Source organism: Cyprinodon tularosa, unplaced genomic scaffold, assembly GCF_016077235.1.
Source record: "Cyprinodon tularosa strain WSP-4 unplaced genomic scaffold, ASM1607723v1 ctg44, whole genome shotgun sequence".
NCBI classification, from domain to species: Eukaryota; Metazoa; Chordata; class Actinopteri; order Cyprinodontiformes; family Cyprinodontidae; genus Cyprinodon; species Cyprinodon tularosa.
Genome location: NW_024039163.1, coordinates 3,853,337 through 3,880,390, shown reverse-complemented (window position 1 = coordinate 3,880,390; position 27,054 = coordinate 3,853,337). Strand labels below are relative to the sequence as shown.

Sequence of the window (27,054 nt, the reverse complement as noted above, 5' to 3'; positions counted from 1 at the left end):
AGATAAATGCTTCACAAGCAATAATCTTTCTGAAGACCTGAACTCTCTGGTGTCACCCACCGTGCTAAAAATCTGCACTGCATGGACCTTTTTTATAACTCATAGCATTCCCCCAGCATTTATGAATAGGCTCTAAAGTACTGAAGCATGAGAGAGATTATAACTCATATTCATATTTTCTGGGTTGTCACTCTTCTCTCTATAGTTGAGCCTGCACTTTACATCTATCTGCATGTTTGAATGCATAATATAATTCAAGCTTGGTTTTCCTGTTGTGCCTGAAAGTGTTTATAGAATACAAACACAAACGTGTATGTAAACAAAGCCTAAAGAGTGTAGTGGGAGAGCGGTCTTTTGAGACTATCAACCCGAGAAGGGCTATGGCACGATCACTCAGGAGAGAAGGTGTCGGTAGGTGGCAGTCATGTCCTATTTCTGAGACCCACATGGGAGGAAACTCTTTCTGTCTACTCTCTCTTTCTATTTAACTGTCTGTGTCGCTTTCCAAATGACTTTTATTCCCACATGCTCGCACGCACAATATATAATTTTTTTTTCTCCTTAGACATTAGCATATGAGACAAAGGGTTACAGGTGAATTAGTAAGCGCCGAGAGAGAAGTGAAGGCTGTCCAGAGGTGCGGATTTTCAGTTGTTTGGTTCAGAGCTGCATGAAGACACTCAAAAAAGGTGGATAATTTTCCTTGGCATCGCTACCTCAGTCTTGCGGGTGAGCCACCTGCAGTCAGTCGCAGAGCACACCCAGCTGGAGTTGAGGGGACTACTTGTTAGTGGGAGGTAACCTTACATGATGCCCCTTATCTATTTACCGTTTTATGTGTTTTTTTCTTTTTCTTTTTGTGAATATACAAAATGCTGAACGTTAAAGGCAGTTGAAATGGACCGATGGATGCAGCGTGCCAGCGCGTAATGGAACCGCACTGAAGGAGCATTAAAAACTACGCAGTCCTTAGAAGGGAAAAATAGCTGGACAATCGGCGTCTTATGGAAGTGAAAGCCTGCAAATAAATATCTTCTGTCACATCAGAACGAGGCTTCATGCAGGAAAACTGAACTGAGCGACGGGGGAGATGGGGAGGCATGAATGATTTCAGTGAACTGTGACTCCATCCAGACTGGAAGCAGAAAACGTGCAGGAATTGACTTTTTTCTTTTCTTTTTTTCCCTCCACCTCTTACAGACACACGCTCCTGATAGGGCTCCAAATGAAGTCCCCCCCGAGGAATTTCATTTGATTAATTTCTTGTTAGTGTTTCATTTTACATATGAAGAGCAACTTGAAGAGGAAAATTGCCGCTTTATATGCACCCAACTTCCTTACTTCATCTATATAACCACATATTATTACAGCTGGACTGCTTGGAGGAGGAGACAGAGATAAGCACCCATTTAAAGAAATCTGCGCTGGGAATTCAATTAGTCTAGATTACTAATAAATGTTCCTATAGGGACTTTACTAAAAAGTTGCATTTTCAACCTTAGCAAGGCAACCCCACCTCTTTAAAACCAGGATGGAGCTCTGATGTGCATGCACATTGACCAATACAAGCTGTTGGTTTTGGACAGGTCAGTTTTTGAGAAGACAAAATATCACAAGCCTTCTGATTCTTGTGACTTTTTTTTCTTCTTGGTTTTCTTTTTTTGGGGGTAGGGCGTCTGAGCAGGTCGCTTTCTCGTCAGGGAAAGCAATTTCAACAATTGCACTTGTCAGGTGCCTCGGTTGTGATATGCGTCTTGGAAGAGGAGGAAATATCCATTTGCTTTGTGGTGTATCATCACTGAAAGACTTAAGCAGCACGCCGTCCGGACAAATGTGTGGATTGAATACCTATTATTTTTGAAAGTAGGAACACAATGTCTCTGTCAAAAGGAGACACCGTGGATTTTTGTAAACGCGTCTGAGAATTGCGGAATGTTTCTATGCAGTTCTTTTTTGGGGGAGTGAGAGAGAGAGAGAAAGAGGGACTGTTAACCGACTAAAGCGAGATCCTCCAGACCTCTTCCTTAAAAAAAAGTAAGTATTTCTGTGGATTAAAACAAATGACCTATTTCTTTTACATTTTAAACATATAAAGGTAAATCCTGAGTCTGTTCAATCAACGTCTTTTCATGTATTTAGGGCTGCAGTGATAGGGAACATCATACTCAAGGTTCTACCCTCTAAGTGATGCTGCATTCTTTCTCAAAGGAGTTTAATCGCGGGCTGTCTTGCCCAGATAGCAGAAAGATGCGTAGATTTGAACATATCTGTTTTACCTTCACCGCATGACCTTTAAGTGCAGGCGCGACTAATGTTTTATAAATAGATGAAGAGTTTGTATTATGAGTAAGGTGACGCATGGTTGATTGAAGCATTAATAAAAAAAAAACGCTAGTTAAGTTTTGTTAAAGGCAAATGAGACACCTACCTCCCTCTGCTGGTACCATTGCAGCCCATACCTGTTTGCGTCTAACCCATATTTAGCAACTGAAATGCCATATTTAGCACGGATTTGCTTAGTCTACAGTAACCTTGGAGAAATTCGGCCTACACGGAACTGACAATTCCTGCTCACTCTTGGTTTCCTGTATTATCATGACAAAAGTATCCATTGTTGTCTGTCTTTTCCCCTTTACTTGGTGCGTTTTACACAAAAAGCTCTTGTTCAGCGTCTCTGAGGTAGGCTCAGTGTGAGCTGTCCATCTACGTGGTGCTGAAATACAAGAAAGAAAGAAAAAACGCCGCCTCCAATCTGGTTCTCCCCAGATGGAGCAAGATAGAGGTGCTGTAGTACACCGGTTGCTAAAATCTGTTCTGAACTCCTCTGCAGTATATGTTAAAAAGCAACAGTTGCCTGGTTGTGAATGTCTGTTTGAAGGTTTGATGACTATCAAAATGGGTGAGATAGTTTAGATTACAAAATGTGCTTTTAACATTTGTCTCCTTTTATTGTAAAGTGGATTGATTGTTTAAAACGGATACCCATTCAATTTACTAGGACTCGGGATCCTCCACCTCTGAGAAGGGTTAACAAAGACTGGTACTAGGCATTGAATATCTTTGCACGGTTCACCAAAAAGAAATAGGAACTTTTTAGGAACTCCTGTTATGTATATTTCTAATAATTTTGGTCTGAAAATAAACCATGATCCTCCTTTCTTAACTCCCGCAATCAATCTGTAATTTTATGTTTCTATGTAGGCTACCTATAAACTCGACATCTTCAGATCAAATTTATCTTAACACACAGTTTTTTTCCTGACAGATTTTTAGTTTGTGACCTTAAAAAAGTGTGACACAACAGGTCATTTCTGACTGAAACATGTGATTTTTAAATCATTTTAGATCAGGTCCAGAGGTGAGTGACAGATTTCTAAAAAAAAAAAGAAAAGGCGACTAAGGCCCTGAAATAGAAATGATCTTGATGCAAATAAATAATTATTCTAACTCAACAAAATCTTCCGCATTCCACTCTGATGCATAAAAAAATGTATGCATATAAGCCAGTCTGTAACACTATAAGATACAGCTGCAGGATATTAGAAATCTCTCCAATGATAATAATACTGGTAAAATTAAATTATGTTTAATTAATTTCGATTATATACCTGTCTCCTTCCGTATTCTCATTCATATGTGCTTTCTACACCTGTGAAATTTTGGACACAGTCTTATTTGTATCTGATGTCATGTGCTGGTGTTTTTAAGACTCTTTTGATATGACTAAATATTAACATTAAAACATCAAATAACTTTTATAAAATTTTAGCCAATAATTGTTGCATTTTAAACAGATCTTTGTGATAGTAACACTGATATTGGCACTGATATTCCAGTGACAATTTATTTGCAAAATATTGTGCAGTCTTACCATGCACAATGAGTGTTTTGAGCATTGAATCCTTTATGCATAAAGTCTTACATTAAAATGAGTGCCACACTAGTCAGAATAGATTGTCTTTTCTCACCTATGACATGACAAACATTATTCACGTCACTGGGAATAAAAAATCCATATGATAGAGTGACATTACCTTAAGCAGACAAAATTAGACAGCTGATTTTGTGTTTTTGCCCTGTCAAATGCTTTATTATGATAAATCCCCCCACATATTCCCAGGATTTTGCTTATTTATTGATAACTGTTGCTAAATGATTCATGTTAAAAAGAAGGCAGACTACTGCTCTTCCCTGTTTAATAACCTTAAACCTTTTTCCCCGTGGCCAAATTTTCTCAGAAATGGTTGCTGTTGTGGGTTAAAAAAGTCAGACAGATGTATAAGTATATGGCTGTATAAAATTATAACCAAAGCACAAGAAAGTGAGTATCTTTTGAATAAGTTCAAGTTAGTCTGTTTATTTCACATAACCAACAGTTGTATCCCCTGTGTCTTTATTACTCCATCTAAACCGTGGGGAATAGTGCAAGAATACGAGCAGCAAAGAGACCAAGAGGGACTTCCTGCTTGCACAAACCAAGCCTTTAGCTAATAATGTAGTCACCCAAGAAATGTGTTGAATGTCCTGTTTCTTTTGCCATTGCTGTTGGAATTATCTATTGAAATTCATTCTGGGCAGTCAGAATATTAATTAACCTTTCAGCCGGAAAAAAGGCACAAATGCAAAAAGATGCTCTTGCAAAGAAACAAGCTCAACCAAAATTCCAATCTCAAAATGCATTTGTCATCTTGTTCTACCTCTCCTCAACTCAGACTTCACTTCAGAAAAAGACCAGAACTATCTGCTACACAATAAAATGTACTTTTCTGAAATCAGATTAATCACAGTAAAAGCCAGCTAAGAAAACTATTAACATTCATTCCTTTGACTGCTGGGGACTTGTATCAATAATGAAGCTACCGCTACTTTTTAAAAATCTTTTCTGGGAATAAAACCTCTCAGGGGGTTTCACTCCTTGGGAAAAAGATAACTGTTTAAGTGATCTCTTATCTCTGTCTCTTGCCTTTTTTAATAGAGGCCACCTTTATGAAGATACAGGTATTAAGAGTCAGATTTGAAGTACACCTAATGATAGAGCTGGAATTATTTTTAATTAATAAATAATGATAAGAGAAATTGTGGAAATAATTAAGCTACCCCCTTATTTTTGACCTGGATACTTATTGTAGAATTTAGACCTGCAAAATATACTTTATTTTAATCTGTAGAGAGTTTGTCACAGTAGGTTATTTTTTTTTGTTTTAATCTTTACAGCAATCTATAGAACAGGCTTTTAGAATAGCTAATACTAATGTAAACACAGGCTGAAAGCTGAGATAATTATTCTGTTGTGTGCAATAACAAAGTTTTAACGTCCAACCTAGTTTTAGAAAATCAATCTTACAAACAAGTTTTACAAAACTGAATCACTTGTTTTAAGGGTTTGTCCTTATCAAATTTGACCTTTTTACATGGGTATTTGAAACCCCAGATTGTAAACTTCTTTGCATCTTAATTTGATTTCCTAAGTAATTACTAACACAAAATCCTGACTATATGTTAAGTGGAAGAACAATCATTCAAGTTTTCAACTTTTGTCATGCATTTGCATTCAGCCTCCTTGTTGGAATTAGGGTTCTAAATAATTTTGAGCATATATATATATATATAGATATCTATATATCTATATATAGATATATAGATATATATATATAGATAGATAGATAGATAGATAGATAGATAGATAGATAGATAGATAGATAGATAGATAGATAGATAGATAGATAGATAGATAGATAGATAGATATCCTCATTTGGATTTGGGTCGGGAAACTGACTGAGACATTCAAACACATGACTATGTGCTGATGTAAACCCTTGTTCCATTTAGCTCTATGCCTATAGTTGTGCTGTGGAAAGTAATCCTCCACAACAGTTTTAAATATCTTGCTGTCTAAAATATTTTCTCACAGGATTGTCCTGTGTTTAGCTTCTTTCATCTTCCCACCCACTTTGATCAGATTTTCTGTTCTTACTGAAGAAAAGAATTATACACTACTGCATTTCTATATGTAGACTGCACATTCACTATAATGAGTTGTACTAGTTTACCTCCACATATGAGCCTAAATTAACATTAAAAGTCTGGTTTTATTGAATCAATTCTGCATGCTTGTCAGGATGATGAATGAATGAATCTGAAATCACTAAGTAGGATGTTCAAATAATTTTATGTTGCTTTATGACCTAAGCCTGATTTAATTATACCACAAAAATATCCCTTACATGTTTTGTATGTTCCCTGGGCATTATGATGTGGCTTGTTAATTTGTGTTCCACAAGGCTTTCACAAAACTGTTTTATTTATACTGAGATTAAATAGAAAAAAAATATCTATATATTTATCAAGTGACCTTTGAAGACATGCAGTTTTCCTAAAAATTTAATAAGGGGTATTACAGTAAAAAGGGATGAACATTAATTTTTATTTGTAAAACAAATTGAACAAAACAAGTATTCTTTTTTTTTTTTCAGTTCCCCATTTTGCACTAGTTTGACTATAAACAGACGGACACGGGTTGTAACCCTCAGTGGACCTAATCGTTAGACATCCTCTCCAGCATGTCTATCTGAATATTCTGTAAGGAAAAGAACAGCTTTGCTGGAGAACGGCCACGGCACATTCCACCAGTCAATCGGTTAATCAATTGGTGGTTCAGCTCAGCCATCCATCTCAAGGAAGATTCTGGAAGACATCATAAAAACGCCTTTCTGTCTTTCAAGGTCAAGGGAGCATTGCTCATGCCACTTATCATGGGATCAGAGTACATTAAATAAAATAAAGTGTTTAGTGGGGCAACATTATGAGCCATTTTTTCAAATGTGTCTTATTTTGAATACACAGCTCAAAATATTTTACTGACTCAGATCTTGAAAGGCATTTTTCCAAATCCATCACTATCTCCCTGTTAGCTGACTTCCCTCGTCAGAATCAGCTAAGAGCACTGACCTGAATTCAGGATGCATCATTACTCACCACTCGCTTTACATAAACCCACCTTCCATCAGCAATGGTGTATTTTCAACTTAGATATTTGTACCCCTTTCTGCGGTTCTTCCTCTCTTTTTCTCTACCTCACTAGGATGTGACATGCTATCAAAAAGAGTGACAGCAGCTGCATTGGATTTGATCTACTGGTTGTGATAATAACATATTTCTTAAATGCAGAACCAATACACACACAATTTCCATTCATCTCTTTCTACACTTTTCTCTCCGGGATACACACATATGCACATTAACAACAGCGCATGTGTTTGGAGGAGTCATTCGTCCTGCCTTTAGGCCAAGTGGGCAGCCTTTATTTAAACTGATACTGGCCATGGCTAACATATTAATGCATGGTGCTAAATTAAAAGGTTAAATGAGGTGGTAAAGGGTAGAGAACTGCCTCTCACTGGCTCATTTTAGTTTTTATGCAATGTGCATAATGGATCCGTGGATACACATATACTGCAGTGGAATGAAGATAGAAGATAAGGAAAATGGCAGAGAAGGACTTTTCACTGAAGCTTTTTAGTCCAATTCTGTTGACAAAGGAATTGTCTGAAAGCCATGGCTGTGTTGTGGTCTGTGCTACAAACATTGAAAGTTAAAACTATCTAAACTGGAAAGACTCCCTCAAAACAGGTTTTTTTTTGCTGTCGCATAGCAACAGAGCCATAGTTAGTGCATCCCTAGGCAGCATGTGAGCCCTTAGCTAAAATAGGGATAGAGGATGGACACAAAGCCTTCAATGCCAAAAAAATGTATAATTCAGCAGCCCACTTTAAATACTTTAAATCACATCCATTAATCTTTACTTGGTCATTCTACTGCTTAAGTTAAGTTAACTAAAAGTAGTGTTTAAGATATCGATGGAATTGTGTTTGTGGAAGAATATTTACTGCATTTTGTCTCTGGTCATTATAGGACTATATAGTTGTAATAGATGACCCGTGAGAGGCAATGGATTTCTGCCTATTGAACAGCAGAGCTTTGTTTATATTTGCTGAGTATGTTTTAGGATTTGTTTTCAAAGATGTTATGTCACTCTCTTTCTCTACTACAGAAAGCAGGATTATTATTCTTTTTGATATTGCTTGTTCTTTGATATTGCTTGTTCTATTCACTTGGCTTTTAAGAAAATATTCAATAATATGGGAGCAGATTGTTGTGCATTCCATTCCTCTGAGGACAATGGAGTATACTATGAGTATGAATTACAGGAATGTCTTAAACACTTTCTGTTTAGGAAAATAATGGATTTAAACTAAGAAAAATGTTAACCATTAAAATGATATTACACTCCTCTGTTGATTTATGGGTAGAAGCATTTTGAATAAAAGAGAAGACAGGAAAACTAACATAACCATTTGTGCTTACTGTAATTCCACCTTCTACTTTCCTGTCTTCTTCCTGGCTGCTCTCATATGCCTTAACATGCTCCCCTGAACAAGAAGATGCACCCTCCTGCTTTGTCTCTACACTTTTGTCTCCTTGTCACACCTCCACTGCTTCACCTTGTATGCTTATCTAATATAACAAATGTCACATAGTGAATATATAATATTACACTTGTCACAGTACAGATCAGTATCATTTCTATATTCCTCAGAACTTGCGGGAACTGTGTTACAACATCAGCATTTTTGTCTGACATTACCTCAATATCTTCCTTGAGTCTCTTGCTCCTCTTCTGAAAATCTGTTATTATATACTCATCTGGAAATGAGTCTCAAAAGAAAAATTACTTTACATTAAGCTATGTTTTGCTGTTTAAAATGTATCTGAAACATTACTCATTGACCTGAAAGTTCTATTGATTAACTGTTTATGACGTGTAAATGCAACATATGTTAACATTAGGATTGTTTACATAGGATTAAACTAAATGTAAACTCAATATAACCTTCCTGGGCGTGAAGGTGGCGCATTGGTGGCCTTCATTCTTGATGCGGCCAACCCGGGTTCGAATTTGACCTGTAGTCCTTTGCCGCATGTCTCTCCCCCTCTCATACCCTGTTTCCTGTCAACCTACTGTAGAAAAGAAATGAGCCACTGATGCCGTAAAAGCTCAAAAAAAAAAAAAAAAAACACCTTCCTTGGGTCCCTTTCTTTTGCATCTTCTACTCCTCCCTGTTGTCTTTGGTTTTCCTAAGATGATTTGACATCTGTAGCCTCTTTATGGGCAGGAAGGAGCTGGAACTATAGTACATTTTAATGCTTCATGTCATTTGTGCAATTTTGGTAATATAGGCTGTTTGTATGTATAAATGTAGGCTATATAAAACCTATACTTATATATTTTTAAAACATATTCTATAAGTGTGATGGCTTTTATTTCACCATGGTGGTGCACCACAAATGATTACATGTATCTGAACCTCTGTGGCACGTTAAGGTTACATTTTGAATTGTATTTAATTTCAATTAAGAATGATGGTCCAATACAATCATATTATCTTAATAATAAAGTTGGAAGAAAATGATACAAAGCATTTTTCAAGGCGCTGGGATTAAATTAGGTCTTGCCATGTTGTGATGGATAAAAAAGAACACATATGACATAGTGTAATTATTGTTATTAAACTAAGGTGCGTGAAGGTAAATGGTTCCACACGATTATAATCATTACAGAAATTATTGTGACCATAACATATTTGCTTATAACTGATACACAAAAATGTCCTTTAATTAGATGTTTTAGGAGCCCAAGCATATAATTTTCAAAAATCATAGTGTAACACTAACATGCATGCATACATTAGAGAGATCATATGTGTACCTTCTCTCACTGCTGTGTAGTGCAGATCCAGGGATGCAGAAACACTGTCTGCTCTATGGACATGTGGGTCGAGCTCTGCCGTCTGTCTCCCAGATTTGCTTTTTAACTCCTAAGGGCGATTGCACTGGCCATCAGATGGCTGTGCAACTCAGCTTCACAGCAGAAGTCTGGTCATCAGTCAAAGATCCACAATACTACACAGCATGTTCAATCTGCACCTAGCAGTCACATACTTACAATAGAGTGTTGGGCTGGGTGAGCAAAGGTCTTTGGTATAAATAATAATAGCCTTTGGTATCCATTAGCACTTTTTTGCAATAGTTAAACTTATTTCAGTGTGGCATGTCTCATTTTAAAAGCATGTGTACCTATCGTTGTCTTTTTTGTTGTTTGTTTGTTTTTTTTACTCTTTGCTCCACTAAATCGATTGTTTGTCTCTGATCTTAATCCTTCACTCATCATTGGACCTGCATGTAGGTACCATGCCCTACTAGGATATTTTCGACAGAATAGATCTATTACGCTTGGCTAAATCCAAGTTGCTCTGACATTGTCTGCAGAAGAACTGCTCTGTTTCCCTGCCAAGGTCAGAACCTTATGACAGCAACTGTCAGTGTGCTCTCTGAACCGCATGTGCGAAAATAAAAATATGACACAAAATGAAATGTTATATTCCCAAAAATAAATATGTATTGATTTTCCAAATGAGAACTATTCACAAGAAATTATTATTGGTAGATGCAAAAACATCAAATGTTTAGCTGCATCCTCTCAGTATACAGTACTGAGAGAAAAAAAAAAAACTGCAGTTCACCTCAGCATACAGCCCACAAAAATACATGAAAGTTAGACTTTTACCAAAGCAACAGAAAAGAGGTCAGAAGAGATCATATATACATTAATGTGCAAATGAAACTTAACACATCCCTGAAAGTGTTTGTGATCAATGATAAGCTTTAATCTTTCTGTCAGACTGCAATATTTTTCACTGATGAAAACACTAAACTAAGGTGATGAATCTAAGTAGCAGGGGAAAGCTGTGGAGAGGTAGCTAATCATTCCTGTTGAAAGCTTGTGTGTGTGCACTCCTGCGCATAGCTAAATGAGTAGCCCCCCACAGCCGGTGCCAGACTTTTCAGCATTTGGCACCAGTCCATCTATCACTAAAGGAAAAAAAAGAATCTGGGCCTTGTCATATTTCATTTGACTTTCGTTAGTAAACTAACCAAATTAGAATCATTTGCATATAAGTACTAATGGAAACTGGAAGGACTGCATTATGTAAAATGCATGCAGAAACTATCCTAATCTATCTGGTGATATATCAGTTAATTAAATTCAGGCTTCCTTTGTATCAAATTGATTTTTTTCCCCCTCATAAATTATTAACATCTGACTGAATTTCTGTGAATACATATGTTTTGTTTAATTTTTTATTTTTTTTTTAAAGAAGCACGTCTGGGAAAGGCATGACTTTTTTGCCTATAAATCAAATTTTTTGTTGTTTTTTTTGTTTTGTTTTTTCTTTCAAGTGTGTGCATTTGAAGGATCAGAAGTCAGTCAGAAAGGGGCTAGTATTTCCGTCTGTTGGTCAGTGTGGGGCAGGCTGGGTGGCCAGTTCATTACAGGACAACAAAGAAACCCACAGGATAAACAACCAGCTACTACGGTTGCAATTTAGAGATGCTGAAAAGCCTAATATGAAGTCAGGAAATAATTAAATGCAGGGAAAAAGCAGAGTCTAACCCATTAAATGTAACACAGCAAACCGTAGAAGTACTGCATCCGCTGTTCTGTTGCATTAAGTCCTAATACAATCGTCAAGTTTTGCTTCCATCAATCCTTTAATCAGAGTAAGATTTCAAGCTGGTCCGGTTTCACATGAGTATACACCTTACTTATCCTTTAATTTTTTTTATTTGTTTCCTATAGCCCTTATTTGAATTAATTAAATATATATTTTAAGTTAGACAAAAGATACTCATTAAAAAAAATAAAAAGTCCACGCAGAATCCCAGTCCAGTCTGTTTTTGCCGAGAAGCAGAAGTTTCAACAGCTGCTGTTCTCAACCGACAAATTTTTCTTAAGTTAAATAACAATTTACACAATTACAAAATTCTAGATAGATTCCTAAATATGAGGCATTTCTCACATTTGCATTTTCAACTGAACAAAATATTGCTGGGATTAAAAAAGAAAATGCTCACTGACCCATTCAGAGTGATAAAGATGATGATTTACCTCCTCGTTTCATTGTTAATGCATTTTGCTACTGTTTACAAGAGGAAAGTCAGCTAGGATTTTCTATCTTTAATGATTACTTGATTAGGGTGATGTCATGATTTTATCTAAAGATCTGACCGACATGCAGAAAACCAAACAGAGAGATCAGGGAAAAGTTTAGCAGGTTTTATTGTGAGTTGGTAGAGAGGAGTCCAGTGCTGCTCTGAACACTGGCGAACCGGGACTGAAAAGTGAAGGGGAAGATTCTGCGGTTAGTTCAGGCTCAGTGGGAAATTTTTGTCTTTGATTTGCTGAAGCGAATGAAGGCAACAAGACTCACGTTTCCAGAAAAAGATGTCCTTTGTTGAATCCAGTCGGTTTGGGTTGTTCTAGTAATTGACATGTTTGTTGGAGGGCGGACAGGGTTTAACCAGGTTGAGGTGTTTCCTTGAGGAACGGAGGAGCTGACTGCCAATTAGATTTCCTGCGGTACTTGAACAGTTTCTTGTGGAGATGAATCCCCTGCTTGGGGAAAAGTAGATCCAAACCACCAGTTTGAATCCTCAGCTCAGCTTGATGCTCAGAGAATCCTTTCAGGGGGGAGAAGGTCCAAAACATCCAGTTTGCAGGATGACTTCCTGCCGAGAGGCAAAGACAAAAACAGCAAGATTAAGTTAGACTCAGCAAAACTCAGCTTGGCTAGAGTACCTAAAACTGGCAAACACTCTGGCATCGAGGTAGTGGCAGTCAGCAGCTTAAGAGTCCTCCGGTAATGAGGCAACCATCCGCAGGTGTGTGAGGAGGCCAACGAGAAGCAGGGAAGGGAAAACAAACAAAAGCACAACCCACACAAACTGGATTCCTAACAGGTACAATACAATACCTGCAGTATTTGTATAGAAACTCATTAGTTGCTGTTTTTTCTTTTGCAGCTTGTGCTACCAAGCTGTATTTAAAGTTTAAATTTCTATAACTGAACAATTCTGTAACAACCCATTATATTTTGTTTATTAAGAGTGCACATTTAATGCAATATTGAGTGCAAATGTTTTTCTGAATATATCTTTTTAGACAGCTGCTGTGACCTCCCTGACGACTTTGTATCTGGGAGATGTCCTTGATAGTCCTTATGTGAGACTGTTTGATCCCATCCTGCTTTAAAGTCTGTTGCAGTGATATAGTGATTATGTATAGTAACAGGAATGTTCCAGGCTCTATGTTGACTGCTAATTGGGCTCCAGAGTAACAACTGTGTCATATTAATGACCCAGATCCAGCTCATTGTAATATTCATGGGGTTTGTGGATTGCTTTTTCTCTGGAGCTGTGTGTAACACAGGTTTATGATTGTGTAGCTGTTTTTATGAGAATGACAGAGTTGATGTGTCAGCTTTTGAGGGTATTCAGAACAAATACTGATCTCATTGCAGAGCCCCTGATCTATTTATCCTTTTGTGTCACTGGAAAGCGCTTTGCAGCCCTTATAACCCACTTTCTGCATGGAATTCTCCCTGTTTTCACATTGCAAGTCAAATCTGCATTGATGCCTTGATTCACACACTTTGTGTAGAATTATATTAATAAAGACGCATGTAAGCAATGGAACCAGGTGGGAAATGTTAAATTATCTGCTCCTTAAGCAGATTCGGAATAAACCAACTTTTTTTAGGAGAACAACAGCTGTTTCTAAAACACAAGAATGTGAGTATGGACTTTTGTTCTCACCAAGTCCGTTTTTGACAGTAACACTCTAAGTATGGACTCCAGAGAACAGTAGTGCGCAGAAGAAATCTGTGTCAACTGGTACAGAAAGTATTCATCACAAAAGGAAAATAATAAAAAAAAAAATCTCTTTATTGTCTCAAAATGGGAAGATTCTGGTATTACAGCAGCAAAAAGATTACAGCAAAAGTGGTAACACAAATGTGGACCTTAGAAAAGTGTACAAAAATAATAATAGTGAAGAGTTAAAATAATAAACAAACAAAATAGTCTTAAGTGTTTTAACAATATAAAATTGTGCACCTGCAGAATAAATAACCAATATAAAGCTGCAGACATTTTTTACAGTAATGTATATCTGAAAATAGCAGCATAATCAGACATGTGCAAAATGACAGCAGCATGTTATTTAACTGACTAAAACAGAGACTGCAAAAATCAGCATAAATCTAACAACTTATTGAGGTTGTTGGGAACAGTGGTGGGTGGAAGCTGGGAGGAAGGATCTGTGATAACGCTCCCAGGTGAATTTAGGGCGCAGCAGTCGGTCACAGAAGGAGCTTTCCAGTTCAGCATCACCTTCATGCATGTGGTGGGAGACATTATCCAACCATACCACATTCAAAGCTCGTCTTAAGCTGCATCATTTCACCTCTGATTATTAATGGTCTTTAGATAATAATAAATTATTACTTTTTTCACCTAGTGGGAGAATAATGATTAACAGTCAAATAAATACATATGTAACAAATGCTTTGCCATATACAACAACAAGAAAAAAAAAAATGGCATCAGAGCCGGAGCTGCACATGGCTACACTGAGAGAGGGCTGCTGCACACAGACTAACGTTAGCCCTGGTTGGGGTTAGCCTCGGAGCTAGGCTGGTTACCATGGTCCTCTCAACATCTGAACTTTTTTTTTTATTACCCTCTAAATTACCCAGTAAATGGACCATATAGTGAAGTTTAAAAGTATAATGTTCTCGCCTCAAATTATCTTTAAATTGACTTTTGTAGAAAAATGGCAACAGAAAAGTGAACTTTTAACAATAGTCTGAGCTCTGTGAGCGCTCCACTGGAGGCTGCTGCTGCTGCGGTGCATGCTGGAAGATCTGCCAGTCTGGAGGATGCACACTTAAGTTCTGATGCATGCTAATTAAGGAGGGAGGGAGGAGGACAATATCCGGGCATTTTGTCTATTTTTGGTGTTTTTTTGTGAATTGGAACAGTGCTAAGGCTTATGATGTTTCACAAGCACATGGGAACTGGCTAACATGTCCTCAGGGACATGTGCAGCTTTTTTAGGGCACCGCGGACACAATAAAAGGGTCCTTTGTCTCTTGATTAAACAAGTGGGACTTTACCTTCCTATCATAATTTTAACAAGAAAAATAATTACTTTTCTTACTGATCCATTGTGGGTTACAGTGGGATCGGATGCAGCAGTGTGCCCTGCTACCAGATGCTCCCCAGCTTCTGCCTTATATATCGTTGTATCCTTGGGCAAGACACTTCATCCACATTACCTACTGATGGTGTTCAGATGCCCTAGTGGTGCTTCATTTCTGTAAGCGAGCCTTAGGGCAGATGTGGATACGATGTACTTTACCATCATGAATGACTGAGATTGTAGTAAAGCACTTTGGAATGACCTGACTTTTAAAAAAGCACTACATAAGTACAGGTCATCTACCATTTATTTTCTTTGTTTGTCATTCCTTAGAGACCCAACTCTTATTCAGTTGACCATCCAAAATTATTTAATCCTGAGTGGTTGGTTACTTTGTTGTTTACCCTTGTTAGGTTAGTTTTGTTTTGAGGTGTAAAGAATGAAGAAAAAAGAACAAGTGAAAACAGATTACAGAACATTTTTATGATTAAAAATGAGTGTCATACCCTGTTTTTAAAGGGAACTTAACATTTGAAAAAGTCATCCACAAACTTCACAGCCCACTGCACTACCCAAACGTGGAATTGTTGCGGTTTTGTGTGAGGGTTTTCACTTTTAATTAATGAAACTTTGAAGCTTTATTTCCTTGTCCAGACTGACATCAGGGATAAAAACAGGGGGTGTTTTGCATTCAGTCTTGCAAAGATCAACTTGAATTAGATGAAGAGCGAAAGTGCTTTCGCTGAATCTCTGGCAAAAGATGTAGCACAGAAACTTTGGTGCAGCGATGAGGAATTAATTACAAGCAATTATGAATGGCAACTATCAATCTGTAAATGAGTAGTATATGTCACATAAATTACACTGTGAGCATTGGAAGCTGACCATAAATGTCAAAAATGCTAATTGTTCTCAGTAGATAAGTTATTGAAAGGGAGCGTGTGGAAGGCTCTGTTAACTTCAAAAAAGCAAAAGTGTACCAAGTTTTTATTACACATGGCAATGAGAGGATTCACCCACCCCCCCCCCCCCCCTAAAAAAATAAAAGAAATTGCTCACTTAAGGGAGATGTAGTGGTTTGACACCTTAGAAAAAAAGAAGACAAGAAATGTATCTGTTCTGCGAGTTTAGTAATAATTTTGCAACATCAAAGGCAAGACAAATATTACTAAAGAAATTACAACATGGACCATAATTCAAACTTCACTTCACTATTAATTTTTATTTTTCATGTTGAAGATGAAAACGTGGAGCAGCAGAACTATAAAACAATAAAATAAGTTATCTTAAAATAAGGGCCACAATTTCTTTTTACCAAATTTCAGCAAATATTAGATTTAATTCCTTATTAACTGATATTAACAAAATTAAATTATATGAAACAAAGCAGAAATGAAATTATTACCCAATAATCAATTTTTTTAAAAGATGGATAACAATTATAATAGAAAATCATATATAATGAAAGAATAAACATGTATTGGGCACTTCAATTTTATCAGTTATGGACTGGACAAGGTGTAGGTGGACTGAAAAGTGTTGAGCAAAAAGGATATATCAAAGTCTGGCTCTGCCCAATTGCACTCAAATCACTTCAGGATTGCATGATCCTGCTATAATATTGAACTTTTAGGCTTTAAATAGAACATTGAACCAGTAAAGTGTTTTTTAACCAGAATATTGACTAGAATTGCTGCCATCAGCCTAAACAAGCCAGCATAGCTACCACTTCCAGTAGAACTGAAGAAGGAACTAATACTCCTTTTTGTGATCCTCAAATGAGAGATTATAAGGACTCGTTCCCTCATTTACCGCATTTGAATTTTTTTTATAAATTCCCCACAAATAATAATTCACCTTTTTTATCAGAACTTATCACATTTTATATATTTACATTGACCTATAATGATATCATATTCCTTGTGTTCCTATGGGTAAACAAACCATTTGCTACATTTTAGCTATTTTTGATAAGTTGTTAAGACAAATACAAAGCATAATGCTCATTTGTCACACATTCAATTTAGTTAAACATTATGTTTCATATAACACAGTGGTTTCACTTTCTATGGTTTTACAGCCACTGTAACTAAGGAATTTAAAAAATGCTTTTACAGTTATTAATTTTAGTTATATATTTTAAGTTCTCTAGCTTTTTCATTTCACATTACTTTAGATGTTTGAGACATTATTTATGGACCAAAATTCTTATCTGTTAACACCTGTAGGTTCTTACTGTCCTTATTGAAGCTTTAGTTTGACGCTCATCAGACTCCCTTGTATCCAAAAAAATAAATCCACGAGTCCACTTCTTGACTTCAACGGTTTACTTGAAAACTTAACGCAACATTACAGAAAACATAAAATACATCCATGAAATTAAGTCCTTTTAAAGTCCAACGGAGCCTGGGAAGGGTGAGGTCAAAAAACTATTGCGCTCCAATCTCCATCTGATTCCCACTGCATTCCTCACCTGGCATGAAGATAAACCACTCCCCTTTGTGGGTTTTTAAATGTCACAATAAAAGTAATATCTTTCTCACAATATCAATTAACTGAACATATAAAATAGCATTTTTTAATCCTTTTAAATCCCTTAGAATCATTAAATCAAAAACAATATTTATCTTACTTATGAATTTGCGTATTTTTAAATAAAATAGAAAATAAATATTCTAACTCAAATAAACTGCATTTAGGCTCCTACATTTCCGGCCCCTAATTGTTATCAATGCCCTGAAATAATTACTCAAAACTTAAATCACAAGGAGCCTAACACTACAATTATGTAAATTACTTTACTTTTAATTCTTAAGCTAAACAACAACTAAACCAGAGTGCATAACTTTATCACATATTCAGCAATGAAAAGGATATATGAAAGTCCATCAATCAGTTTCTGACTCTTGCAGCAGGACCAGCTTGGTTACTGGTCGCAACAGCTCGTTGGTCCGGGTCTTGACCTTCACCTGTCGAACGAAACCTTTCCTGTCTGGAAGAGCCTCTGTGATCCTTCCAAGTGGCCAGGAGTTTCTGGGCGATGTGTCGTCGATAACCAGCACCACGTCGCCGACACTGAAGTTTCTCTTTTGGGCTAACCATCGCTCTTGTAGTTGCATGAGGTACTCCCTGCACCATCGCTTCCAGAATATGTCCGTGAGGTACTGGACCTGTCTCCATCTTCGGTTTGTGTACTGATCATCCTTGCTGAACACTCCAGGAGGCAGCTTGGGCTTGACTTTCAGTAGCAGAAGGTGATTAGGGGTCAAGGCCTCTAAATCATTGATGTCAGAAGACGCCTTGGTTATGGGCCTACTGTTTATGATGGCCTCCGCTTCGCACAACAAGGTGTGGAGGCTTTCCTCATCCATCATCTGCTCTTTCACTGTGGTATTCAGAATCTTTCTCACAGAGCGGATGAGCCGCTCCCAGGTTCCTCCGTGGTGGGAACCTGTCGGAGGGTTGAAGTGCCACTGCACACCTTTCTGTTGTAGGTGTTTTTCAATCTTGCTTGTGTTCCACTCACGAATCATTTTCCTCATCACGCTTTCAGCTGCTCTGAAGTTTGTGCCGTTGTCTGAATACATCTCTCTTACTTGTCCTCTTCTTGCTAGGAATCTCCTAATTGCATTCAGACATGCATCAGTGTCAAGCGAGGATGCAACTTCCAAGTGCACCGCACGAACTGCGAGACAAGTAAAGATGACACCGTATCTTTTTACATGTCCTCTTCCTCTTTTCACCAGGAATGGGCCAAAGTAGTCGACACCAACCCGTGTGAATGGAGGCTCATCAGGCAGGACTCTGCATGTGGGTAAATCTGCCATGAGTTGGCTTCCAGCTGTTCCATGCAGCTTCTTGCAGGTTACACACTTGGACAACAGCCTCCTGATGGCTCCATTTGCCCCAGGGATCCAGAATCTTTGCTGCAACTGAGACAGCATGTGATTCCTTCCTGCATGTGCTGTTACATCATGAATGTGTCTAATAAGGAGCCCTGTGACATGCGAGTCCTTCGGCAAGATAACCTGCTGCTTGCAGTCGTCTGGCAGTGCAGCACGGCTTAGCCTACCTCCTACTCTTATGAGTCCGTCTTGTAGAACTGGGTTCAGCTTACGAAGCGAACTAATTTTCTTCACTCTTTGTTGTTCTTTTAGCATTTCCAGATCTTCTGGGAATCCTTTCTTTTGTGCGTATTTCACAATTTCTGTCTCTGCTTTCATCAAGTCTTCACAGGTAAGTTTTGGTGCTTTGTAATCTTTCTTGAATCTATCCATTCTTTCCTTGCTTGAAAAACTTGGTTCCCTGCTTTTATTTGCATTCAGTTCTTTCAGCAGATCTTTCAATTTCATGTACCAGGCTACAGCGCGCTTCAGCTTCGCCCAGGATGAGTAGTACAACATCAGCTGGTCCAGGGGGTCTTTGAGGTTTTGTACTTGCATGGCATGAGATTGAACCTTTTTGACCTCTGGGTCATCCACGTTGATCATTCCAGGATCCGGATTCTTTGGCCACTGGTCTTCCTCACAGCACAGGAATTGAGGTCCAGAAAGCCAGCTTTCACATTTCAAGAATGCTTCCACCGTCAGGCCTCGGGACACATGATCCGCCGGATTCAAGCTGGTATTGACGTATGTCCACTGCGAAGCTTGAGAGTGCTGTAGGATGGCTGACACCCTATTGGCCACGAAAGTTTTGAATCTGGAGCTTTCACTGTTCAAGTATTTGAGCACAACTGTGCTATCTGTCCAGTATATTGAGTCGTGGAGTTTCAATTCAAGCTCTTTCTTCAGCAGCCTGTCCATCTTGACTGCAACTGAGGCTGCAGTTAACTCCATCCTTGGTATGGTTGGGGATTTCAAGGGTGCTACCCGTGCCTTCGCCATCATCAGAGATGATTGAGTCTCTCCAGCTGAGGAGCGTAGAACAAGGTAGCTTGTTGTTCCGTAAGCGTCTTCACTTGCGTCAGCAAAGTGGTGTAGCTGCGCGAAGACTGGTGCACCAAATGCCTCTGACTTTACACACCTGTCAACGCTAAACACCTCTAGCTGTTGCAAGTCCGACCTCCATTTCATCCATTCCTTGATCACTTCAGCTGGTAGGCTGTCATCCCAGCTGAACCGTCGACGACATAGATCTTGCAGAATTCTTTTGGTGGGCAGTACTACTGGAGCAATGAACCCCAGAGGGTCAAAGATGGAGCTCAGAAAGGAGAGCAGGCCTCGCCTGGTGTGTGGACGCTCTTTGAGGTTGATCTTTATCTTGAACTGATCCGTCTCAGCACACCACTGGATTCCTAGCGCTCGCTCCATTGGCAAACTGTCCATGTTCAAATCGAGATCTTGAAATCCTTGCGCTCGCTCACTTTCAGGAATTGAGTTGAGCAACTTCCTGCTATTGCTTGCCCATTTTGTTAGCCGAAAACCACCTCTTGCCAGCAAGCCTCGTAGGTTGGAGCACAGAGTGACTGCTGTGTCCTCATCAGCTACTGACTTGAGGCAGTCATCCACATAGAAATTTTTCTTCACTGTGGTAGCGGCTTCCTGCCCAAATTCATCCTCAAAATCAGCTGCACACTTCTGCATGGCGTAGGTTGCAACACTTGGTGATGAGGTCGCACCAAAGATATGCACCTTCATCTTGAATTCAGCTAGCTCTTTCTGATGATTTCCTTCCGGCCACCAGAGAAATCTAAGTAAATTTGTATCTTCGTCTTGCACTGCCACTTGGTAAAACATGGCTTCCACGTCTGCCATGATGGCGACACTTTCTTGCCTGAACCGTGTGAGGACCCCAACGAGCGAACTTGTCAGGTCTGGTCCCTGCAGAAGCTGCTGGTTCAGCGACATTCCTCCAAAGCTCGCTGCGCAATCGAAGACAACACGCAGCTTGCGCTTGACTGGGTGTCTGACTCCATGATGGGGCAGATACCATGTTCTTCCTTCAGTCGGTGCGCAATCAGCTCTGTTGATTTGAACAGCGTAGCCTTTCTTGATAATGTCTTCCATAAATGCTACATACTCTGCACAGTAGTCTGAGTCTTTTGTGAATCTTTTCTTAAGTTCAGTGCACGTTGTTCCGCTACTGATCTGTTATTTGGCATGCATAGCAATTTGTTTTTTAGTGGAAGGCAAATACTGTAGTGACCATCTTTCAATTGTGCAGACTGAGACACCATGTTCATAAACTGATGGTCATCTTTTGACATTTCAAGGACTTCACTCAACCCTGCATCAGGAAAGTCCAGCTTAAATTGTTGATGCCAAAGCTCTTCTAGCCTGGCTACTGAGATTCGGTTAGCTGTAACTGCTGACCTTATTCTCAGTCCATCGTTGCCGCCTTTGAGAGGACCATTGACAGTCCAGCCTAACGCTGTCCTCACAGCATAAGGTCCTTCATCAATGCTGTTCACCACCTGAAGCGGTTCCATGGCCTTGGGGATGTTAGCTCCGATTAACAGTCCTACTTCTGCATTAACGGCTGGAAGCTTCACCTCCTTTAGGTGAGGCCACCTGCTGACATCCTCTTGGCGTGGGATATTACCCTTCGTCACAGGAATGGCCTTCTGGGAAAACACCTCTGAAAGTTCAATAAACTGGTCACCTTCCAGGTTACTGATTTCCAGTCCTGTCACTATACGTGTGTTCACCACAGACTCATTCCCCATTGTTCGCAAGGATATGCTGGTGCGTCGTCCATTCAGGTTCAGCTCATTTATTAGTGACTCAGTTGCAAAGGTAGCGGAGCTGCCTGGGTCCAGAAATGCGTATGTGGTCACTATCTTTGTTCCTTTCTGTGCCTTGACTTGTACCGGAACTATGGACAGGAAACAATCTTCTTTACCGGCCCCAGTGACACTACATATTTCAGATGCTTGAACATGAGCGTTTGCAACAGCTTGCTCATCTGTACTTTCTTTGTCTTTCTTTGTTTCATCTTTTGACTCTTTAAAAGTGATGTGCAGCAGAGTGGGATGTGGACGAGCACAATCTTGACATTGAGCCTTCTCTTTACAGCTGCTACTCATATGGCCATGTTTCAAGCATGCGAAGCACAGCCCTTTACTTTTCAAAAACTCAATCTTTTCCTTATGAGGCTTCTTCTTGAATCCTTTGCAGACTGAGAAACTGTGGTGTTCTCCGCTGCAGTAAAGACATGGTTTCCCATTGACATCCACTGATTTTGTTTTATTAGGTGTTGAGCTATCGTTCTCTTTCTTCTCTTTGTTTTCTGCTGACGAAGCAACGGATGTTGTGAAAACTTTCTTAGATTTAACCATGTCCTTGTCTTGTATTTTTGATTTCAGTCGAATGGGATCCTTCATGTTGTTGATGGTGTTGTCTTTTATGTTCCCATACAGAGGGTGTATTAACTACTTGGCCTGTTTGTTCACAAATTCAACAAAATCTTTGAATTTAACTCTTTTCTTAGTTTTTTCTTGCAAGTCACAAGCATATTTTCTCCAGGATTCCTTCCTTGTAGGGAAGCTTGCTAGCTAATGCTTTAATGCATGCTGCATTGTCCAAGTCTTCCATGTAGCTAATATCTGCCATTGTGTTGGAGCAGCCAATCAGGAACAATGCGAATGACTGTAGTGCAGCGCCATCTTCTGGTTTGATTGTTTGCCAGTCCATGGCTTCCTTTAAGTATGCCTCTGCAATCTTGTAGTCATCACCGAAGTAGTCCTGTAACATTTGCTTTGCTTTGACATATCCTGAAGAAGGTGGCATGTGAATGCAGCTTTTCACCAACTCATGTGGTTGCCCACTTGTGTACTGCAGTAAAAACTGCAAGCGGTCACGTTCATCCTCAGTTCTGCTTTCAATACCATGTTCAATGGATCTGATAAATGATTTATACTCCAATGGATCTCCTTTGAATGTTTTAATTGTGAGATCAGGAAGTAAAGATGCTTTGTGATTCTTCACTAAGTATTCGGTCACATTAGCCTGTTGGGTTATGGCTTGGCACAAACTTTCCAGCACAACTGTGTCATTTTCTTTCTTTTTTGCATCTGTTATATTTTCTTTGGGTCTAACAGGCAAGTTCTGATTAAATGATTCACGTCTGGAATAATTTGACATGGGCATGGTGGGTCGTGGCAGCTGTGCAGCACTTTTCATTGACATTTTGTCATCTGACGCTTCAGATCCACCAAAGCTCACATCATCCTGCTCCTCCTCATATTTTTGTAAAATTTGCAATTTCGCATCTGATTCAGCTAACTTTGTTTGAATTTCATGCATTTCTTTCTTAGCTTTAATGGCAGCTTCCTTTCTCTTTCGCTCTGCCTCAAGCTCTGCTTCCTCCTGTTCAATGGCCAATTTTTCCATTAAAGCATCAGCCTTAACTTTCAGTGATACACGCTCCAGCTCAGCTTGCATTTTCATTTTGGAGGAAGATGACTGTGTGCTTGAATGTCGTGAACTAGACCTTTTGGTGCGCACTGATCTGTTATCAGTTTGCCTAGCATCACTCTCTTGTTTCTTTGCCTGCTCAGTTCGTTTCATAACTTCTTTCATCCAATTTTCGCATTTCCAGAAGAAATCATTCATTGAGGCTTGTTTTGGTTCAAAATAGTTCGTTTGATTTTCCAAAAATTCTTCCTCACTCATGTAAAGCTGTAAACTAAAGTTTGTGTCAGTGAATTCGGTCAGTAAACCACCAAAATCGACACGCAGCTTATTTTTAACCAGGTCGGCATTCGCGTCATCCGCCATTAATTCCTCAAGTTGGTTAATCATGCTTCCAAGCTGGGCCAGCTTGCCCCTACGTGCATTCAATATCCTGTTTTTATTATCTTCCATGCCCTTTTCTGTCATCTTTACAACTCGTTTCTTTTGTGTCTCTTGCATGTCAGCTTAAATCTTTCTCATCCACATTAATCAGCGAACCTTCGCGCACGTAGCTTTCTAATGAATTCCACTCGTCTTTCAGTCTCAACTGACACACGGCCAATCCGTAGCAGTTTTTTACTTACAGTTGTCGGTTTCCTTCTGAGAGAAAAAGTCCACAGATCCGTGCAGGGGTTCCAGTAATCCTTGTAGACCAAGTTTTTTGACTAAAATGTAGGTTCTTACTGTCCTTATTGAAGCTTTAGTTTGACGCTCATCAGACTCCCTTGTATCCAAAAAAATAAATCCACGAGTCCACTTCTTGACTTCAACGGTTTACTTGAAAACTTAACGCAACATTACAGAAAACATAAAATACATCCATGAAATTAAGTCCTTTTAAAGTCCAACGGAGCCTGGGAAGGGTGAGGTCAAAAAACTATTGCGCTCCAATCTCCATCTGATTCCCACTGCATTCCTCACTTGGCATGAAGATAAACCACTCCCCTTCGTGGGTTTTTAAATGTCACAATAAAAGTAATATCTTTCTCACAATATCAATTAACTGAACATATAAAATAGCATTTTTTAATCCTTTTAAATCCCTTAGAATCATTAAATCAAAAACAATATTTATCTTACTTATGAATTTGCGTATTTTTAAATAAAATAGAAAATAAATATTCTAACTCAAATAAACTGCATTTAGGCTCCTACAACACCATTAAGTAGTAAGCTTTTATTAATTTATTTTATGTATGACTTGTAAAATTAAACTTGCTGCACATAAACATAGCTATTCTATCTACAGTATGTGCCACTGTAAAAACAAATTCTTGGCTTGAATTCTGAGTTTGAATTCCCTCAAACTTATTGTTTTCTCAGCATGCTTAGTCAAACCCCAAATGTCTCCCTACCCCTTCTGTATTGCTCTGGCAATTTGTGCCTTCAATCACAGCTATTCCAGGGAACCAACAATAGACTGGCTGATTTCAGTTGTACCATTCCATTTGTAATGGGAACGCTAAAGGCTGTCGGCCACTGGGATACTGCAAAAAGGCAGCCTCAGAGCAAGCAAAGCTCCACAAAAAAGCCAGAACATCAGTGCTATTGTTAGCACATAGCAGGAGATTAGCGCTGGTGGTTGTATGTGAGCTAGCAGGCTTGGCTGGCGTTCTGTGTCAGATGATAACCAAGCCCACCCCTGCTGCCACTGTGTCAAAACTAGTCAGAATAGCTACTGACAAGACTTCCTATAGCACTGTGGTCAATTCATCTACAAGATTGGATCAGTATCAGTGAAAATAATCATACAAACATTATAACTAAGAACTTAATCAGCATCAAATAATTTAAGTTTCTGTTTGATTTCTGACAATAGAAAACTCATAGCAGATATATCAAGCCAGAGTTTAGTCATAAGCTGAAATTTACTTACACAATGTGAAAAGGACAAATAGGTAATAAAGAGTAAATCAATTAAAATACCCTCTTGTGTTTTCCACAGCAAAAAAGAGCATCAATATACTAGCTTATAGAGGAAGTTGCATGAAAACTGTAGCAGGCAAGCTGTAAATTACACATTGTGTGTGCCTTTCATTTTCCCTGTGTAACTATTTCTGAACCACAGACAATGTACCCACATCCCTTGACACACAAACACATAATTTTCCATTGCCTCTAACTGATTATAGTCCATGATTAATTAGCAGACACACTGCTAAACGATGTTGAACACAGTTTGATATGCAGAGGTAAAGAGTAAACCCTCCATGGAATTCAGTAATGCCCTCCATCCCTAGATCCTTCTCTCACTATTTCCTTCCTCCTCATCTCTGTCTCCCATCTATGGCTTCCTTTCTTTCTATATAAAGCTCTTCTGGGTTAATCATTCCTAGAGGACGACAGCTCCATAGTGATGCAAAAAAGTGCCACACAGCTGTGTGGAGCAAGGTTCTTGTACAAGCACTTTCAATGATTACATATCCTTAAGGGATAAATCCATATCTTACAGTAAGCGGACTGTACACCCAAGTCTATGTGATACGGTTAATGCAGTATCTGGGCTTTGTCTCAACCCCACTGAACCAAATCACTTGACCTTTTCTTTCTTGTATGCCTATGTTTGCTTGTCCTTTCACTTTGGCCCCACATGAGGCTTTTCTAATCTTGATCTTACTATACAGCATTGCCTCACCTCTCCAGAATTATTTCCTGCTTATAGATCTGGCTGCAATTTATTTTTTTTTTTTGTTATATATGTCTGTTTGCACATGGGAGATTTGGACAGCTGTGATATATTTTTCCAGCTCTTGCAGTTTCACAGTAGCTCTGGCTTTACAGCAGTCCAGCCTTGAAAAATCTCAGAACAATACATCCTTGAATGCCTACAGTACATGTATGCAAAGTAAACAATGTGGATTCAATATACTGATATGCTATTCCCATATTACAAATAGAAATGTGCACTCAAACACACATTATAATTGATTCTACATCAAAATAATTGACCATGTGCATAAAGCATGTATTATTCACCAGTGCATACATAAGCAGAACATAAAAGAAATAACTTTAGCTAAAAGGGAGTTGCGGGGACACAATGAAGGCATGAAAAACGTTCTTTTTTATTTTTATCTTCTGATAACCTCGCATAAAATTGAGGTTGCCACTAATAATTTTATCTGTCTCATGTCCAGATTAGCTAGCGTTGTCACTCTCTTAATCAATGTGGCTGCAAACTGGGATGTGATGTGACTGCTAACATGGTGTCTCTCTGTGTCACCCTTTCCTCTTTGCACTCACACACACACACACACACTTGCAGGGTCTCTAGCTAAAGTTAAATGTCTGCCAGCTGAGCATGGCCCTCAGTTGGGCTTTTGTTCGCCTCCAGCTGAAGCCCTGTAATTTGTCCGCCAGCAATTTGTCAGCATTGAAGGTTTAGGGAGGCCAAATTTGTAGGAACATTCCATCTAGAAAGCAGAAATATATATTTTTTTCACATTATATTTGCAGTGGTTTTATTTTAGAAAGTTTGTATAAGAAACATTTTCAAATAAGCAGAAACCGAATTTTGTACATTCTCTATGCAGTGGCAGGTGCAACCTTTCAGTAGT

At 38.7% G+C, this 27,054-nt stretch overlaps 1 protein-coding gene across 1 annotated transcript in view; it reads left to right on the top strand.

Moving 5' to 3' along the window:
- The first annotated feature begins 556 nt into the window (after positions 1 to 556).
- lrrc4ca (leucine rich repeat containing 4C, genome duplicate a) overlaps positions 557 to 27,054 on the top strand; it is a 94,310-nt gene continuing 67,812 nt past the window's right edge. Inside the window, exon 1 of the mRNA XM_038300077.1 lies at positions 557 to 2,034. The gene's annotated coding sequence lies outside the window, so the exon portion shown is untranslated. The remainder of the gene's footprint in view (positions 2,035 to 27,054) is intronic.